This window comes from Giraffa tippelskirchi, chromosome 7 (assembly GCF_054371585.1).
Source record: "Giraffa tippelskirchi isolate mGirTip1 chromosome 7, T2T-mGirTip1v1.2.pri, whole genome shotgun sequence".
Taxonomy (NCBI): domain Eukaryota; kingdom Metazoa; phylum Chordata; class Mammalia; order Artiodactyla; family Giraffidae; genus Giraffa; species Giraffa tippelskirchi.
Genome location: NC_137281.1, coordinates 132578959 through 132599071, shown reverse-complemented (window position 1 = coordinate 132599071; position 20113 = coordinate 132578959). Strand labels below are relative to the sequence as shown.

General features: G+C 37.8%; 1 protein-coding gene and 1 non-coding gene across 3 annotated transcripts in view; one reads left to right on the top strand and one right to left on the bottom strand.

Annotated features, from left to right (window-relative positions):
* RTN1 (reticulon 1) overlaps positions 1–20113 on the top strand; it is a 236708-nt gene that overhangs the window by 148695 nt on the left and 67900 nt on the right. The window lies entirely within an intron of this gene.
* On the bottom strand, positions 5399–5470 carry TRNAC-ACA (transfer RNA cysteine (anticodon ACA)). The gene has a single exon. It is a non-coding gene; the product is annotated as a tRNA-Cys (tRNA).

Genomic DNA, 20113 nt, shown 5'->3' with positions numbered 1-20113 from the left:
ACCCTGTGCCTTGAGGCTCTTGTTAAAGTCATCTTATTGTTAGTTAATCAATTATCTTTTAACATTAAGCAGAAACATTACACAGATGAAAAATCTGTCCTTTAAGAGCTGTCAGATAGTTTGTGCTGTTGCTTTGGAACTTGGTGGACTTAGGATTTGATTTAGGTGAGCTGTAATTCAGCATGTGATTAGAACTCCTATATGTATCTAATTCTCTGCTAGGGTCTGTGGGGACACCAGAGGACTTTAAGTCAGAAACCTACTCTCCAGAAGTTGCTTTTAAGTGAATATTCCACTAACCCTCAACCCATCCAGGGGTTAGAATAAATACAAATGGAAATGTAAATAATAGCACCAGGTACCATTATGATTAATTCTTGCTACAAATGCTGTCAGTTTCAAGTTCAATCATATTGGGTGTCAGAGGAGGGAAAAGTGTTAAGATGTCCAGTGCATTTCTCTGTACCTACCCTCTTTAAAGATTAGTTTGCACCAAAACATCGAGCACATGGAGATTGCTAATATTCCTGTCATTAGAAACAAAGGATTTTCTGAATTATGTAATTAGAGCTATGAACAACCTATGTGGATTCTGGTGTGTGTATTCTGTGTGTTTGTTCACACATGTTAATCTACTACACGTTCAAGTGTGCGTTCATTCACTCAAGAATAAAATCTCTGGCACCTACTGCATGGTTGTGATGGGACTGTTTCCGACAAAGATAATAAGATAACAGTCTTTGCCCACGAGACATTTGTAAGGACAGACGAATACACAAATGAATGCAGTAAAGTGTTACAGGAGCAATAAAAGCCATACCTTTCCTAGCTCTCTCTCTGTTACTGATTTACATTGCCATGATTGAGATGTCGTATGAGTATTCTGACCTTACTGGCTTGATTTTCCAATATCTGAAAAAAATATGGGACAGGGAAAAGTATTAGCAGAATAATGATTCCTATCCCTTTCTTACCTTGAGAAGAAAGATTGAACTGTCCTGAAGTGATGACAGTATTTGTTTTGGCTTACTGTGAAATGAGCCACATAAATAGAACCATTGCTTCAATAGCTTGAATACCATCACTAGATGCTGTAGTGATAGTACACCAGTGGGAATTGAGCAAATGGCAAAAAATGTCTTTTCTCCGTTTTTCTGTTTATACAGTGTACTTGAAGTCACCGGATAACTTCAGAGACTCATTAGCCTTCTGTATAATTAGATAAAAATGCTTACCTCAGTAGAGGCTGATCCCAGGGTAGCTGCAAAGTGAAGTGGGTTGGTGCTGTGTTCATTCCTAAGGATGCACAGCTCCTCTGCCCTATGCCTGGGAGCTTGTGGTAGGCTGCATGAAAGCAAAAGTAAAATTGATTTTGGGGACGGGGGAGGCTATTGAATGTCTTATTTATCCTCCACTCTCTGGAGTGCTTTTAATAAGGTTTTTCTGTGTATAAAGGAGAATTTAAAGTCCATTCTATTACCCTTACTGTATATAAAATTTTTATCCAGTTGAATACTACTTTTCAAAGCCAAGAAAGTGTTTGTTGGGCTAACTAAAATCTATAAATGCTGCTTTTTGCTGAGTGTTTATATTGATGGTCCAGCTTTCTGATTACTCACTTCTCCTCCCCTCCCCTGATCCAATATGCTCAGTTGGCATCAAAATGATATTTTTATGGTCTTTGGTACAACCTTTGTGAGAGGTGGATTTTCCTCCTGATCTTTGTGTCAGGGAAAGTCAGTAGTAGCAGCAGCTGCAGAAGGTCAAACTCCAGGAACAACACTGGCTCTTTCCAGATGCTTTTCTCTTCTCTCTTCTCTCTTCCCTCTCACTAACTGGCAGCTTGATTATTTCTATAATTTCCTTTTAGCTTCCCAGGTGGTGCGGTGACTAAGAATTCGCCTGTTAATGCAGGAGATGTGAGAGACTCAGGCTCAATCCCTGGGTCTAGAAGATTCCCTGGAGTAGGAAATGGCAACCCTCTCCAGCATGGCTGGAAAATTCTACGGGTTCGCAAAAAGTAGCACACAACTCAGCACACACACATAATTTCCTTTACTTCTCTGCTGTCTACACAGGACAATTCTGAATTCAAAAAAGAAAAACCTGGCCATCACTTTATTCTTTGTAGGGCATCCTGTCAATGGAAACAAGTACTAGTGTATAGATGCTGTTGACTCGAGGCCTCTGGAGTTCTAAAAGCTGACTTTTAGGTGCTAGCAGGTTTTCAAAGCTCTGACTATTTCTGTTTCTCCTTCCCCTAATGGCAGACCATACTGTGCCCGCTGCTTTTTCATTCCATCTTCACAAAGGCATAAGGAGTAGTTTGCTGAGAGGGAACATTGTTAAATACTGGATGGGATTTTTGAGCAATGTTGCTTAATCTCAGTAGATCTCTGAACCTCACAGGAATTTGACTATTTGGGGGTTGTTCATAAAAGGATTAGAATTCTTGAATTTTTATGGTGGAACCATGATATGGTCTGAATATTTGTGTTCCTCTCCAAAATAAATTCCTATGTTGAAATACTAATTCCCAAAGGTAATGAGGTGAAGTTTTTGAGAAATGCTTAAGAAACCATTGCCTGTCCAAAGTCATGAAGATTTACTCTTGTGTTTTCTTCTAAGAGTTTGATATTTTTGGCTCTTAAATTTAAGTCTTTGATGCATTTTGAGTTAATTTTTCATTTCGTGTGAGATAGGAGTCTGACTTCATTCTTTTGTATGTGGATATCCAGTGGAGGTGGTGAAATTCCAACTGAGCTATTTCAAATCCTAAAAGATTATGCTGTGAAAGTACTTCACTCAATATGCAAGCAAATTTGGAAAACTCAGCAGTGGCCACAGGACTGGGAAAGGTCAGTTGTTGTTCCAATCACAAAGAGAGGCCAAAGAATGTTCAGACTACCATACAGTTGTGCTCATTTCACATGCCAGCAAGGTAATGCTCAAAATCCTTCAAGCTAGGCTTAATAGTACATGAACCGAGAACTTCCAGATGTATAAGCTGGATTTAGCTTGTACAAGCCAACATTCATTGAATCCCAGAAAAAACAAGGGAATTAAAAAAATATATATATATATCTACTTTTGCTTCATTGACTATGCTAAAGCCTTTTACTATGTGGGTCACAGAAAACTGTGGAAAATTCTTCAAGAGATGGGAATACCAGACCACCTTACCTGACTCCTGAGAAACCTGTATTCAGGACAAGAAGCAACAGAACTGGACATGGAACAACAGACTGGTTCAAGATTGGGAAAAGAGTACATCAAGTCTGTACTGTATATTGTCACCCTGCTTATTTAACTTGTATGCAGAGTACATCATGCAAAATGCCAGGCTGGATGAAGCACAAGCTGGAATCAGGAGTGCCGGGAGAAGTATTAACAACCTCAGATATGCAGATGATACCACTCTAATGGCAGAAAGTGAAGAGAAACTAAAGAGCCTCTTGATGATGGTGAAAGAGGAGAGTGAAAAAGTCATCTTAAAGCTCAACGTTCAAAAAACGAAAACCATGTCATCCGGTCCCATCACTTCATGACAAATAGATGGGGGGAAAAGTGGAAACAGTGATAGATTTTCTTTTGGGGGGCTCCAAAATCACTGTGGATGGTGACTGCAGCCATGAAATTAAAAGACACTTGCTCCTTGGAAGAAAAGCTATGACAAACCTAGACAGCATATTAAAAAGCAGAAACATTACTTTGCCGACAAAGATCCTTCTAGTCAAAGCTATGGTTTTTTTCAGTAGTCATGTACAGTTGTGAGAGTTGGACCATAAAGAAGGCTGAGTGCTAAAGAATTGATGTTTTCAAATTGTGGTGTTGGAGAAGACTCTTGAGAGTCCCTTGGACAGCAAGGAGATCAAACTAGTCAATCTTAAAAGAAATCAACTCTGAATATTCATTGGAAGGACTGATGTTGAAGTGGAAGCTACAATACTTTGGCCACCTGATGCGAAGAGCTAACTCATTGGAAAAGACCCTAATGCTGGGTAAGATTGAGGACAGGAAGAGAAGGGGGGGCAGCAGAGGATTAGAAGGTTGGATAGCATCACTGACTTAATCAATAGACATGAGTTTGGGCAAACTCTGGGATATAGTGAAGGACAGGGAAGCCTGGTATGCTACTGTTCATGGGGTTGCAAAGAGTCAGACACAACTTAGTGACTGAACAACAGCATCCAGTTGTTCAGGAATCATTTGTTAAAAAGGCAGTTTTCCTTTGAAACATCTTGTTATCCTTGTCAGAAAACAATTGAAAACTTCCCTGGTGGTAGAGTGGATAAGAATCTGCCTGCCAATGCAGAGGACATGGACTCAATCCCTGGCCCAGGAAAATTCCATATACCATGGAGCAACTAAGCCCATGGACCACAACTACTGAGGCTGCATGCTGTAACTACTGAAGACCATGTACCTAGAGCCTGTGCTCCTCAACAAGAGAAGCTACTGCAGTGAGAAGCCCAAGCACTGTAACTAAGAATAGCCCCTACTCACCACACCAGATAAAGCCTGCTCACAGCAACAAAGATCCAGCGCAGCAACGAAGATCCAGCGCAACTAAAAATAAATTAAAAAATTATTAAAAAAGAACAATTGACCATAAATGTGGGACTTTATTTCTAGATTATCAGTTATATCCCATTGATCTATATTTCTAGCCTTACGCTAGTACTATACTATTTTGATTAATGTAGCTCTGTATAGGGCTTCCCTGGTGGCTCAGACAGTAAAAAAATCTGCCTGCAAAATGGGAGACCTGGGTTTGATCCCTGGGTTGGGAAAATCCCTGGGAGGAGAGCATGGCAACCCACTCCAGTATTCTTACCTGGAGAATCCCCATGGACAGAGGAGCCTGGTAGGCTGCAGTCCATAGGGTCGCAAAGAGTCAGATATGACTGAGCCACAAAGCATCGCACAGCTCTGTATAAGTGAAATCTAGAAGTGTAAGCCCTCTAACCTTTTCTTTTTCAATATTGGTTTAGCTCTTCTGGGTCCTTTGCATTTCCACATAAATTTTAGAATCAACTGAAAAGCAGAAATTGATAAAGGTTGCTTGGATCTTGATAGGGATCCCTTGATAAGGATTGTGTTGAATTTGTAGTTTGGGGAATATTGCCATGTTAACAGTATTAAGACTTTTCATTCATGAACATGGGCTATCTTTCCATTTAATTATAATGGAAAATAATTGTTAACAATTTAACAATTTAGTTTCAACTATTAAATTAATTGTTTTGTAATTATCTTTGCATAAGTGAGAGTGAATTCGCTAGTCGTGTCCTACTCTTTGCGACCCCATGGACTGTAGCCTTCCAGGGTCCTCTGTCCATGGGAGTTTCCAGGCAAGAATACTAGAGTGGATTGCCATTTCCTTCTCCAGGGGGTCTTCCCAACCCAGGGATCGAACCTGGGTCTTCTGCATTGTAGACAAACGCTTTACCATCTGAGCTACCAGGGAAGTCCAAACCATCTTTACATAAGTCTTGCACTTATTTGATTAAATTTATCCCTAATTACTTTATTCTTTTGATGCTTAGTATAGCACCACTCATTAGTTTTTAAATATAATTTTATTGGAACACAGCATACTGAACTGCTTACAGATTGTCTTTGGCTTTTTTGCTACAAGGGCAGAGAGGAGAGGTTGCCACTGAGACCATGTGACCCACAAAGTCTAAAGTATGTACTCTTTGGTCTTTTACAGAAGAAGTTTGCTAATCTTTGTCTTAGAATATAATTCAGTTTTGGAAAATGCCACTTGTCTTCTTTTTCTCCCTCAGAGATGCTATGTGGTAAAATGGAAGAAAACTCAGAGTTATTTTATTTAATGTTATGTGTGTGTGCGTGTGCTCAGTCGCTCATACAAATTATATTAGATGGGATGAGTTTTGGAGTTAGTGAGAGCTGAGTCCAGTACTGGGCCATCACTTTCTATTTGGTCTCTCTGAAATTCTGTCTCTCCTCCTTGAAATTTTAGTATGCTTTTCTTAAGAGGGCAGAAAGTGACTTACTAATGTCATATGTTATAGCCTATGTTAAGAACTGGGCCCAGAACTCTATTAACTGCTACCCTTTTGTCCGTTTTCATTTCCAGTGACTGGAAGTTAAATTCTTGTGTGTGTGTGTCTGTGTGTGTGCTCAGTTGCTCAGTTGTATCCAACTCTTTGCAATCCCATGAACTGAAGCCTGCCAGGCTCCTCTGTCCACCAAATTATCCAGGCAAGTATACTGGGATAGATTGCCATTTCCTCCTCCAAGCGATCTTCCCAACCCTGGAATCGAACCTGCATCTCTTGCATCTCCTGCATTGGCAGGCAGATTCTTTACCACTGTGTCACCTGGGAAGCCCATTAAATTCTTACCAGGAGATGTAAGCTAAAAGTTGCTTTCTCCCTATTTCCCTCACTACATTCTTAATATCAACTTGTTGGATGCACCTTTATTACTTATTAAACCATTTTCTTCTTTTTCATAAAAACTTAAGTGCAGAAAAATATGCTGGTTACTCAATATTTAGGTGATTTTGGAACAAGTTTTGTTTTCTACTTAAGAAAAAGATGTTACCTCCATTTCTTAGGTAATGGCATTCTAACCTGGTTCATACACATGTAGAACACTTTTATATTAGCCACAATGAGATGGAAAAACATAGCTGTTTCAGACACCAAAAGCGTATTGCCTGTGGTGTCTATTTTGTTGATATCAATGACAACAGGCTTCCAGCTGGAGAAGATTCAAATGGGTTTCCACTTGCTCCTTTATTTAAATCTACTCTAGAAAAACATTGTACCAAAACAGATAAAAATATTACTCAGCAACTCTGGTTGTACAGGTATTAATAAAATAGACTACCACTCACCACTAAAAGTTTCAAAATGCTTCAGAAGCATGGTTATCTGGAAACAATGATTATCTAAGAAACAAATCTTAAATCTAGTGCTTACAGAAAGATAGAGGACTTTCTCAGTCACAATATATTTTTAGCTTGATTCTTAATGCTTTACAAAAAGTAGGTATTGTAATCTATTAATAAAATGACAGACCATTATGACTACTCATTCTTTCAGTGGCATGTAATACTAGAAATTATCACTGTTGAGATGACGTTATCTTTTTCTGCAACCTCCATTTTTTTAAACTCAAATGATCAAAGATCTCAGAATCAGAGAATTTCTGGATTGGAGGGATCTAAAACTTTATGATTCTTAGTGACAGGAAACTCACTGCTTCCAAGCCTACTTCCCATCTTTAGTCAGTTCTTATTAATGTATTTATCTCATATGTTGATGATATTTATTGTGGTTGGAATTTTGGGTAGAAGTACTAGACCTTGCATTTTGTTGCTGCTAAACATGATCTTGTTAGGTTAACCCCATTTATCTAGTCTGTCAAGATTTGAGAATGTTCTTTCACTCAATGCCGAAGAATTGATGCTTTTGAACTGTGGTGTTGGAAAAGACTCTTGAGAGTCCCTTGGACTGCAAGGAGATCCAACCAGTCCATCCTAAAGGAAATCAGTCCTGAATATTCATTAGAAGGACTGCTGCTGAAGCTGAAACTCCAATACTTTGGCCACATGATGCGAAGAACTGTCTCACTGGAAAAGACCCTGATGCTGGGAAAGATGGAAGGCAAAAGGAAAAGGGGACGACAGAGTATGAGATGGTTGGATGGCATCACTGACTCAATGGACATGAGTTTGAATAAACTCCAGGAGTTGGTGATGGACAATGAAGCCTGGCATGCTGTAGTCCAAGGGGTTGCAAAGAGTAGGACATGACTGAGTGACTGAACTGAACTGAACCGAGCTTTCACTCAGTGCATACACCATCTCTGCCGATTTTTACATTATCTGTAGGTATGATCCCTAGCTTCCCACTTAACGTGGATGGAAGGTTTGGGAGCCCAAATTCTATGATGGGCTATTAGAATATTTTTCAGATTTAAGTTCAATTATGTAAGAATTTATTCAGCATTTGCTTGGTAATAAACAGTACTGTCAGTTGATAACTCAATGATAATAAGCAAGATAGGATGGTGCATGCATGTGTATTCTGTCAGTCAGTCATGTCCGACTCTTTGTGACCCAATTGACTGCAGCCCACCAGTCTCTTTTGTCCATGGAATTTTCCAGGCAAGAATACTGGAATGGGCTGCCATTTCCTTCTCCAGGAAATCACCCCAATCCAGGGATCAAACCCACGTCTCCTGCATTGGCAGGCAGATTCTTTACCACTGAGCCACCTGAGAAGCCTGATAGGATGGTAGTCTCAAGGATATCATTACTCTATATAGAGGGAAAGACACCTATACAGATAACCACAGTGTACAATAATGAATGGAATACAAAGATATGAACATGGAACACAGAGGAGAGGCCAGTAATTATGTGGGGAAATTAATGATGTGTACCAAGATGAGATGATATTTGAACCAGTCTTGAAAGAGGATGAGGTGTTTTTGAGAGGAAGGGAGGAGGAGATTCTGATTGCTATTCATTAATCAGCATTTATTCACAGCAAAACAAAGTGTTGTTTTTTTTGAGAACTCTTTACCTGGGAACAAGTAGACTAGAAAAAATGAGATTCTACTGCGTAACCTAATGTAACCAACGTAACCTAAACTCGAGATTATCCAGTGGTTACTTCACAGCATTACAGCAGTCATATTCTCTGAGAATAAGCAGTTTCATTTAAAAAGTTTCTAGATCATGTATTTCCTGCTCTTTGTCTATTGAGGTTGATGAAGAAGGTCTTACTGATGTAATGTTTCTTAGACTTAGGGTCTAGGAGCCTGGAATAGGAAATCCTGAAAAATTGTTTCTTCATCTATCCTTATTGATCTGAATCTCTGCTTTGTGACAGACTCATCCATCTTGGAGGAGCGACTCTTGTCTAGATTACATTCTTTGACTGTTAGGTTATAGTAGCTTCCAGCTTCTTCAGTGAATAGTTAGGACCCCTGAGAATCACAGGGGGTTCCATACTTTTGTAGAAATTCAGAAATTTGTTGCTAACAGCATGTGAATTTGTCACCAGGCCTTCTGGCCCTGATCCCAGGATCAGTTCATATAGCTGTAGTCAACTGCATTTGCCATTTAACATCTCTACAAGGACAATCAATTCAGCAAGAGATTTTCTCCTTTAAAAAAATGAAACAAAATTACAACAGCCTCTCTTCTTTCACAACGAGACCTAAGAATACACACACACACACAAAACTTGTCCTTTTATTAAGTTATGCTATTGACCTTTTAAGTGATATCTTGGCCCTGGGAATGATAAGTCACTTGGGCAGAAAGCCATCTGAAGACACCATGGTAATTCTGCTGTGGGCCAAGTCATTCGTTTAGTTGGAAGTGACCATGCATTTAGCAATGATCCTGCAGCTTTAAAAGCAAAGTCATTCTACCTGCGGCCTCAGCATAAAGGCACATGACCTTGTCCTCTGCCAGGCAGGTAAATGCAGGTATTAAATTGCTGTTGACAGTGGAAAAGTCAGGAAGTTTAAAACTTAGCTAAATTGTTGGAAACTTAGCTGAATACTTGCTCTGAGATAACTTCACCGGCTAAATCTGTCTAAATCTCCAGGGAGGCCAAGAATAAAATGAGAGCCCTAAGAAATAAAATTTTTAAAACCACACTAAATTTCTACTAGCTTGCTATTCTTTGTAGGTTTTATCATCATTTTAAATTACAGATTTATTCCTGTATTCATTCGTTGATGAGTATATCCCTGATAGAGTGTAAGCTCTAGTGTAAGCATTGTTTTGTTTGTCACTGTCTATACGTTTACCACCTAGCACAGTGTCTCCCTTGACCTGAAAGAACTCGAGATCCAGTAGAAGAAAAGTCACAGTTACTAGTTGCTTCTTCTACCTCTGCCTTCTGAATCTATAGTCTGGCATCCTTGTTGGTTCTGCATACATCAGCCTAGAGCTGAATGTTCCTGGAGAGTAGTACCCCTAGTGAAGGTTGTTAAGACAAAGTGAATGCTGAGAAGACTCTTCCTTGGTGATCCCTTTCCTTCTTGTCAACTCCTATTCAAAAGCAAAAGTGAAAGCAGCATTTATAAACAACATATCTAGGATGAAAAATAGTGGATGTAACTCACATGTATTTTCTCTCAAACTCTGCTTTGTCTGTTAGTTAATTAATAGGGAATTCCATTATGCATACATTTATTCTTTTTACTCATTCAATAAACATTATTAAATGCCTATTATTTACAAGCCTTGTACTAGGTTCCAAATGAAAATAATGAGTAAATAAAATTATGAAAAACCTATTATCATTTCCTTTTAGGGGGTTCCCTCCTAGGCTGGGGGACAGTGTGTTGGTGGATATCAAACTGGAAGGTTGACCAGGGTGGCTCGGAGAATTTACTTGCTTGAAGGAAGTGTACATGGTAGCAATTGAGAGTGCCTCTGGGTTCCATTTCACCACTATTTGGTCACCCTTTGGTTCTTCCACATAAAGACTGCTTAAGATTACCACTCCCCCGCCCCTCCCCACATCATCATTCTAATGTGTGGTCAATATATATTAAGATTTTGGGCCAAGTCAACATATCATTTGAATATTTTTATAGGCTCAATCTGTAAAGTGCTAGAATTTTTCTGATATTGATAGGTAAGTGGATAGATAGATTCTATATAGTTAAATAGAAACTGTGCTGAAATAATGAAATGTAGGAGTCAATAAAGTCAGAAAAGTAAAAGATTATTCTTATTTATGTGAACAAAGGAGATGGTAAATTCTTTTGTCACTCCTTAAATCCATGAATTCTCAAGCTTCTTCTAGTTTATAACAAATAAATCCCAGAGCTCAGTGGTTTACAAGAAGAAATAGTTTTTCTTCTACACGTTACATCACTATTTGGCTCTGCTTCAAGGCTATGGTTTTGCCAGTAGTCATGTATGGATGTGAGAGTTGGACTATAAAGAAAGCTGAGCACCAAAGAATTGCTGCTTTTGAACTGTGGTGTTGGAGAAGACTCTTGAGAGTCCCTTGGACTGCAAGGAGATCCAACCAGTCCATCCTAAAGGAGATCAGTCCTGGGTGTTCATTGGAAGGACTGATGTTGAAGCTGAAACTCCAATACTTTGGCCACCTGATGTGAAGAGCTGACTCATTGGAAGAGACCCTGATGCTGGGAAAGATTGAGGGCAGGAGGAGAAGGGAACGACAGAGGATGAGATGGTTGGATGGGATCACCAACTCAATGAACATGGGTTTGGGTTAACTCTGGGAGTTGGTGATGGATAGGGAGGCCTGGCGTGCTGCTGCGGTTCATGGGGTCACAAAGAGTCGGACACGATTGAGCGACTCAACTGAACTGAACTAAAACTTTGGTGGGCCCGGCTCCATGTGCTTTTCTATTTTGGAACCCAGGTTAAAGGAGACATGCTGTTCTCCTGGTTCAAGTACGAATGAAGCAAGAGGGCCCAAGCCCAGCTGCACTTCACATGAAATTTTTGCTCAGATGTGGAAGATGAATGTTCTCTCACATACCATTAGCTGAAGTATGCCATATTACCAAGTCTGAAGTCAATGGTTGGATAAGCAAGATGAAAGAAAAGAGAAACAAATAATGTACCAAACAAATAATTACAGGCTATCAATCAGCATTAAAACTGTAGTCAGACTCCTTGGACTTTCTGGCATTCAGCTACATTGCTATAAAAAATCATGTTCTGTTTTGAAAATACTGAAATTAAAAACCTTTTAGTTCGATGTATACTGGGGAGATTTGTGAGGCTTTAACTTAGATATAGTGCTAAACATGCAACCTTAAAAGAAACAATATTACTGTACAAGATCCTTTTGATGCACATGGCAAAACTTTTGGGTTGTTTGAATTCTTTCATAGTTACTAGGACTGATAATTTTGTAACAAAGCAGAACCCTTCTGATGGGCCTTTAGGGAAAAACTAGGATGACCACCAAAGAACCCACCCAAGATATAATATGCAGTTTAAGTAGATACATAAGCTGGATAGTGTCACTGTTGCCCTAAATGAGTAAAAATGGAAGGATCTAAGAAACCATTTGTGTTTTGAGCATTATTTGAATAATGTTAATGTCAGTGACCATTGTTGACATTAGAATAAAATACTGTCTTGAAATGTATAATTAAGGAATTTAATAAGTTTAAGTCAACATTAATCAAATTTCTGACTATGATGAATATTATATAGAAAATGCAGAAATGTCCCATTTCAGAGTAAACTTTGCAGAGAAGTCAACTGTAGGTCATTTCAACAAATGCAGCAATATTAATAATACAGTCATTTCAAATGAAGGATTTAATTCAAGGTCTGAGAAAATATATTGCTAATCAGACTATTCCATATTATTTAAGGTATTTTTAATATACTGTTGCTGTGTCAGAGTGACCAAATTAATCCGATCAGGTCTGAAGACATAAGACACTTTCTAATAAACAATGATAAATGTTGACTGAGCCTACGACTTTCAAAGAGTATACAAATGGATTTAATATATCTATGAGAGTGAACAAGCTAAATCTTTTTTTAATCTGAAAACCTCAGTTTCTGCTTAGGCACATAAAATGATTGGCTGTTGGTATATGGCAGTAGTTTTCCATTCATGATAAAGTAGGGAACATACTCCTCAAATGCAGAGATACAGATTAATCATGTTCTTTAATATGATTATAGGGATACTTATCAATCAGTGAAAGGCCCCTCTCTGATTTTGTGTTATTTGATTTTACCTCTTCTTTCTGCTGACTCACTCCCATTCCCTTGTCCTTCTCATCATCCATTCTAATGGGACTGATATGTATCCTTGGGTTTGTGTGTATAAACTAGATGTGTGGTATAAGTGTTTTGAAGTTAAAAAAGTGATGCTGTGCTCCAATTCTCATTTTGTTTCTTATATATTCTACTTTAACTATGTTACATGTGCAACTAGTTCATTTCTTCCAACTACTGCATAATATCTCTTTGTGTACTTCCGTCAGAGTACACTTCTGCATTCATTCCTTGCCCCCTGATGATGGACTCCTAGGTGGCTTCCAATCCCCCACTGCCATTCATACACAACACTAATGTAAGTATCCCACATGTGTCTTCTTGTAAACCTATGGCAGAATTTCTATAGTCTATACATAATATGAAGGGATTGCTACTTCATTAGGTATTTGCATATCTCATTTCATACTGTTCATGGGGTTCTCAAGGCAAGAATACTGAAATAGTTTGTCATTCCCTTCTGCACAAGAACTAAAGAAGCCTCTTGGTGAAAGTGCAAGAGGAGAGTGAAAAAGTTGGCTTAAAACTCAACATTCAAAAAACTAAGATCATGGCATCCAGTCCCATCACTTCATGGCAAATAGATGGGGAAACAATGGAAACAGTGACAGACTATTTTCTTGGGCTCCAAAATCATTGCAGATGGTGATTGCAGCCATGAAACTCAGCTCAGTTAAGGTATCGTTGAACTGAAACTCATTGAATTTCATTGACTTCATTCAATTGAATTCCTTGCATTCATTCAGTTGAATTCAATGAGTATCATTGAACTGAAATTCAGTTCAGTTCAGGTATCAGCCATGATACCTCAGTTCAGTTCAATTCAGTTCATTTGCTCAGTCATGTCCAACTCTTTGTGACCCAATGGATTGCAGCACGCTAGGCTTCCCTGTCCATCACCAACTCCCAGAGCTTGTTCAAACTCATGTCCATTGAGTCAATGATGCCATCCAACCATCTCATCCTCTGTCGTCCCCTTCTCCTCCTGCCTTCAATCTTTCCCAGCATCAGGGTCTTTTCAAATGAGTTGGCTCTTCGCTTCAGGTGGCCAAAGTATTGGATTTTTAGCTTCAGCATCAGTCCTCCCACTGAATGTTTGGGACCGATTTCCTTTAGAATTAACTGGTTGGATCTCCTTCCAGTCCAAGGGACTCTCAAGAGTCTTCTCCAACACTACAATTCAAAAACATCAATTGTTTAGCACTCAGCTTTTTTTATGGTCCGATTCTCACATCCATACATGACTACTGTAGGAAAAACCATAGCTTTGACTATACGGACTTTTGTTTGCATACCTAATTTACCTAAATACTGCTAGGTTTTTCTCCAGATTACTTGAATCAGTTTACATTTCTACTACTCAGGCATGGAAAGGTTTTATTTCCTCTTCCTCGCCCCTCTATTCTTGCTAACATTTGGTATTATCTGAATTTCTAATTCTGATGAATCTGACAGAAATAAAAGCCTCTTTCTTTTTCTTAATTACAAGTGTGGCTGAGCATCTCTTTATGTACTTGTTAGCTGTTCAGGCTTCCTTATATGTGAATTGGCTAGTTATATTTGATTTTCCATCTTTTTCTTATTTATTCTCTTATTGGTTTAGACCTTCCTCTAGTTTGTCACCTATTTGTTAACTCTATTATGCAGCTTGTTGAACAAAAATTCTTATTTTAATGTAGTCGAATTTTCAGATTTTTCACCTTGTGGTTTCTGCTTTTTGGTTAAAACACATTTTCAAGGCACAAAGTTATTTTATTGCATTACCTTTTACTATCTAGATTTATTTTATATCTAATTACTTACTCCATTTGTAGTTTACCTTTAAATATACTATGAGTTAAGAATCTAGCATTCTGTACTTCACGTGTAATGAGTTGATTTTCTCAGCAGAATTTATTGGGCAGCTTATCCTACTTTGCAGAACCCATGGTACTACCTTTATCATATATCAAGTTTAAATCTGTGATTCTGTTCATGAACTCTTGATTCTCTTCCATTGGTTTAATTTTCCATTCTTATGTCAAAACATTTGTTTTATGGCTAGTATAGTTGACTTGGTTTTGATGGTTCTTTATTCTTACATATAAGTTTTATAATAAATTTTTTAGATTGTTCTAAAATCGTACTGGAATTTTTATTAGGATTGAATTGAACTCATGTATTCAACTAGGAGAAAGTTGACACTTTATAATCTTAAGTTTTTCATTCATGCACAGAATATGTATCTCCACTTACTTGAGTCTTTTGTTTGTTTGTTTGTTTATTGGATTTTCAATGGAGTCTAAAATTTTTCTACATAAAGATCTCGTACCTTTTAGGCTAATTCCAGTATTTTTCATTGCTACTGTAAATTCAACAGTGTATTTTTTGTTGGCTGTTGTTGGTATAGAGGAATGCTCTGTGTGTATACCCATGTGTGTATGTGTGTTGGTCACTCAGTCATGTCCGACTCTTTGCCACCCCATGGACTTTAGCCCACCTGGCTCCTCTGTCCTTGGGGTTCTTCAGGCAAGAATACTGGAGTGGGTTGCCATATATACATATATATTTTATATCTGACACATTTGCCAAACTCACGTGCTAGTTCCATGTCATATCTGTTGAATCTTTTGGGATTTCTGTATAGGTGATCAAAATTGTCTTATGCTTAATCATAAAAGGAATGCATTTAAACTTTCTCCATTAAGTATGATGTCTATAATTTTATTTCCACATACAGTTATAATCAAGGAAATTTCCCTCGATTCCTACTTCTCCAATATTTTTTAGTCATAAATAGGAATTTAACTTTAAAGTTTTTATCCACATCTACTAAGATAATCATGTGATTTTTCTCTTTTGGTCAATTAATGTAGTAGATTTAAATTGATAGATTTTCTGAAGTTAAACAGTCTTACATTCCTAAAATAAACTCTGGTTTGATCTGTTTTATATAGCATTTTAATATCTAATTGGTTAGCTAATATTTATAAATTTGATATTCATGTCAATATTAGCAATTGCTAACACTTGCAGGGGTCCCCAATCTCCAGGCTGTGGACTGGTACCTTCTGTAAGATCAATGGTGGCATTAGATCAGAAATAAAGTGCACTATAAATGCAGTGTGCTTGAATCATCCTGAAACCACCGTCCCACACACAACCATGGTCCACGGAAAACTCCTCTTCCTTGAAACCAGTCCCTAGTGCCAAAAACGTTGGGGATCTCTGACTTATAGGACATCTACTTATAGGATTTTTATAGGATATTTATTATATATAGGATATAGGATATTTACTTATTTATAGTATATTTCATACCAGGCTCTGTCCAAGGACTTTGACACACTCACAGCTTATGACATACATACTAATACTTGTCATTCTCATTTTACTCATGAGGAGACTAAGACACAAGGAAGTTAAGTAACATTCCCAAGGCTACACAGCTAGTCAGTGGTGAAGCTGCAATTGGAACTCAGAGAGCCTGACCCCGGAATCTCTGTACCTGCATGCTGTGCTTTACTGCCTCTCATAAATGACCAGAACCTGCAGTCGTTTTTTGTGTTCTGCCCTCACTCATCCCATTTTGGAATCAAGATTATACTTGCAACATAAAATTATGTGGATAGTTTTCCCTCTTTGTTTCTGGAACAACTTGCATGAAATAAGCATCATCTAATCTTTGAAAGTATGATAGAAATGAAATGTAAAGCACCCTGGAATCTATGAGTTTCTTTTATGGAGGAAGTCTTTGATTACTATTTCAGTTTCTTTGAAGACTGTTGTTTAGTGTGAGATTTTGTCTCCTTTTTGTACTAATTTTTACTGTACTTCCCCCAAATGTATGCATTTTATTCTAGTTTCTGTATAACTGATACATAGTTGCCCATAGTATTATTTTGTAATCTCTGTTGTGTTTGTAGCTATTTCTTCTTTGTCATGTTACATTTTATTTATTTTCTTCTTCTTTCACCTTTTCTTGATCAATCCAGTCTGTTTTACTAATCTTCAAATAAGCAGATTTTGGTTTTTCATCTTCCCCATTTTTTATATTTTCTTCTCTATTTATTGATATATTTTCATATTATTTCCTTCTCACTTGTTCTTTGGATTTCTTTCTGTTGCTCTTCTAACACTTGAGTTGAAAATACAACTCATTTATTTTTAGTTTCTTATTTTCTGACTAATATATTTAAAACTCTCACAAATTTTGACATGTCTTTTTCACTGTCATTCAGATGTAATTTTTTATAGTTTCCCTATGATTTTTAATTTTATTACATTTTAGTTAATCTTGAATGTCAATAATGTTGATTCTTTGAGATTTATTAAGGTTTTCATTGTGCCCTGGCAAGTAGTTTATTTTTGCAAATGTTTCATGTATGCTTAAAGAAAACAAAATATATATTCTCTGTTGGATATAAAGTTCTCTATTAGTTTGAGCTAAATTGTGATATTTAAATCTTATAAAATTTTGTTAATATTTTGTGTGCTTGATCTATGAGCTTCTGTTCAGGGTTCATTATTCTATGCAGCTTTGATTTTTGCTTAATCATTTTACCCCATAGTTTGATCAGTTATGTTTTATTTATTTTGAGATTCTAGCTTGGGCCCCTCATAGTAAGCCTAGGGAGTGGCAAAGAGAGCGTTCTTCAGAGTAGAGGGTCTCTGCTGTTATGGGCTGGGCTTGATGTTCCCTCCTGCCCCACCAGCTCACCACTGACCGCCTCTACCCATCACTCAACCAAAGCACCCCCAAATGCCTTTACCTTTCTGGAAGCCTCTCTGTCTCTTCACCCTAGAGGGTGGGGGAATGCTCTAGTGCCACCCTGAGAGTGGGTATTGCTGTTTTTCTGCCTCCGGTGATCTACCCCAGGGCAGTAAGGGGAGAAGAAAACTAGGACACTCCATTCCAGTCTTTCCCCTGTGGTTGCCTGTCCTCTCACTCTGGACTACTATCTGCTGTGCACACTGGAACCCAAACACTACTCTCCTTGAAAGGATTTCTCAGTCTGTATATGAGTTTCCACGATCCATTACTCCTTTTTTCTTTCTGTGGCATCTCCAGCATTGGGTTTGGGAGAGAGAACAAGGAACTAGTGTAAGTTCACAATCTTATTAGGCTACTTTGTGTTGTGTAACCAGTAATTTGCATATCTAACTATAATTTGGTTTATAATGTTGAGAACTTGGCAGTGAATACTGAATATTGTAGAAGGTAGAAGAATATAACAGATTTTTCTTTTCAACCTGAAGCTTTGAGATTCTAAGTCACCATATGGCAAATTCTCAGTTTTGTAATTGATGTACTTTAATATTTTTGCACCATGCAAATTTTCAGAATTATTTTCAGAAGCTTGCAATTAATGTTTCTTGAGAAAGATATTTAGCTATCCTTTGTCATATGAAATATCTTGTGATTCAATTCCAACTCTCAAGAGAAGTGTGCTGTATATAAGTTAGTACACACACATTCACATATGTTATTTTTCCCTCCGTTCTTATGGTGTTTGCTAATCTTTTATGTCCACTGAGAGTGGTTTTCCCCTCCTTCCCACTTGAGCTATGGCTCTCCTTGTTTACATATAGGTTTTTTAATTGTCATTCTAGCACTACCTTTGTTGAGAGTTGACTATAACTGATAATTTATTGAGATAAAAAAAAAAACAAAAAACCTCCTGATTTAAAAAACAAAATAGTGACTGGCCAACTGAGGAATAAGAGCTGAATAACAAAACACCTGAATGAAGAATGCGAATGCAGGTGAAGGCCCTATGCTGAAAGATGGTATTTAGAATGAAAGTAAAATTTCATAACCAAATGGACCATTTGCTTTGAGATACATCTCCTTTAAACCAAACTGAGATGTGCACAAAGGTGAAGGAACTAAAAAGTCAGTCTGGTTCTGAGCATATTCTGAAGGCATCAGAAATCATCTTTGGGTGTTATTGTGAAGCAAACTGATTTCCTTTTTTGGCAGAACTTGCCTATTGTAGTACAGACTAGCCTTGCCTTGGATTCTCAGGGATTCTTTTATTGCATGCATTTTTCTATAGTAGCATTGTCTGAATGCATTATAGGTAAAAGTAAGGCACAGGGAGAAAACAGCTTTGGGCAGCAACATCCGTATCAAATTGGGCTACTAGAGTTAAAGCATACTTTGTGCAAAAAGAGTTAAAACTAGGATCCATAGTCAATTAAATGAACATAGAAATGTGCATTAATAGTCTAGTAAATGGGTATTGCACTAACTATTCTCTTTACCTAGCATTTTCTCCATTTCTGATTTTTCTGTGACTGTTTCTGTCTTTTTATTCTGTTCTCAGCCTACATGACATCTCCTCAGAGAGGACTTCTGTGACCACTAAACCTAAAGTAGCCACTGGGCTAGTTGCTTGTACATTATTCTATTTTAGTTCTTCCTCTAAAGTGGATTTACTAAACTCTGGGGGAGCCCGAGTGTCCTAGTTATATAATACATGAAGGTCCTGCCTCTCTATGTTAAAAAGGTATTTTACACAGGACACCCTGATTTTCAGATAGTGGCAGAATCCTATTCCAAAGACAATTTTATAATCCTTAAATATTAATGATGGGAAGAAATTTAGAAAATCCCTATTAGCCCTCTTCAATTTAAAAATGAGGAAAACCAACACAAAGATGTTAAGTGAGTTTCCAAATAACTCCAACTGAGTTATAGCAAAGGCAGGAACAGTTATGTATTAATAAAACAATGGTTACATTTTCTGAGGAAAGTTTGGTGATGGAGTTAAACTTTTACCAGGCTTTAGAAGATATCCAGAACGGTTTGAGGGACTCTCAGTCTAAGACGACAGAGCAAGCAATTGTGTCCACCTTCCTCCCATTTTCCCACTGAGATGACAGAAAATATTTTTAAAATTATACATTTATATAAGCATTGGCAAATATGGACTAGTAAAATCAGTGGACAAGAAGTTTTGAAGAATTTCTGAAAAACAGAAAGCAGATCAGATTGGATTGGCAAAGAAATTGCAGAGGAAACCATAATCCAGACACCAGCTCTCGGTGCAGTTCATCCCAAGAAGACCCAGAAGGGCCCCCAGCTTAACAGATACCACAGCAAGGTGGCCTGGGGAACCTCTCTGGGTGCATAGGCATGAGTGGGACAACAGGGCTCCCAACATAGGACTGGTAGGGCTTGAGACCTTTGGCTAAAGCTAAAGAACACTTTCTGGTTTGTTTGTTTTTTTTTTTAACATTTTTAAAATTAATTTATTTCTTTTAATTGGAGGATAATTACTTTACAATATTGTGGTGGTTTTGGCCATACACTTTCTAAGAAAAGCACTCCTTCCTGCT